Genomic DNA, 686 nt, shown 5'->3' with positions numbered 1-686 from the left:
AAGCATGCTGCCGTCAACAGAGCAGAGAGACCTCGTGGTTGTCTACAGCACGGGTTCCCAAACATTGGGTTGGGACCCATTTTTTAGTCGTATTATCATTACTAGACCTGTTCTGGACAACTGTGTATCCGACCGACTCAAGGCCGGGCAATGCACTCCCTGTGGCAGGTTCTCTGACCTTTAAACTAGTCGTGACTAGTTGCTTACTAGTCGCGACTAGTTTATAGGTCGGAGACTAGTAAGCAAGTAGTCGCGACTAGTAAGCAAGTAGTCACGACTAGTGAGCAACTAGTCGCGACTAGTAAGCAAGTAGTCGCGACTAGTAAGCAACTAGTCGCGACTAGTAAGCAAGTAGTCGCGACTAGTAAGCAACTAGTCGCGACTAGTAAGCAACTAGTCACGACTAGTAAGCAACTAGTCGCGACTAGTAAGCAAGTAGTCACGACTAGTAAGCAACTAGCCGAGACCATAAGTAACTAGTCGAGACCTGGTCGCAACTAGTACTCAAGTAGTCGCGACTAGTACGTTTATTGTAAGATATTTATTATTATAAAATCCAAAGTCTAAAATAATATTCCCATTAAAAAAAGGCTTTGAGTGAAAATAGCAGATCTACAAGCTCACATCATATCGCCACATGCTGTAGATCTGCTGTGTTTTATTAAACGTTGACATGGTTTGGGAAC

The sequence above is a fragment of the Electrona antarctica genome, assembly GCF_951216825.1.
Source record: "Electrona antarctica genome assembly, chromosome: 8".
Taxonomy (NCBI): Eukaryota; Metazoa; Chordata; class Actinopteri; order Myctophiformes; family Myctophidae; genus Electrona; species Electrona antarctica.
The sequence above is the reverse complement of the archived record's forward strand: the minus strand, read 5'-3'. Positions refer to the sequence as shown.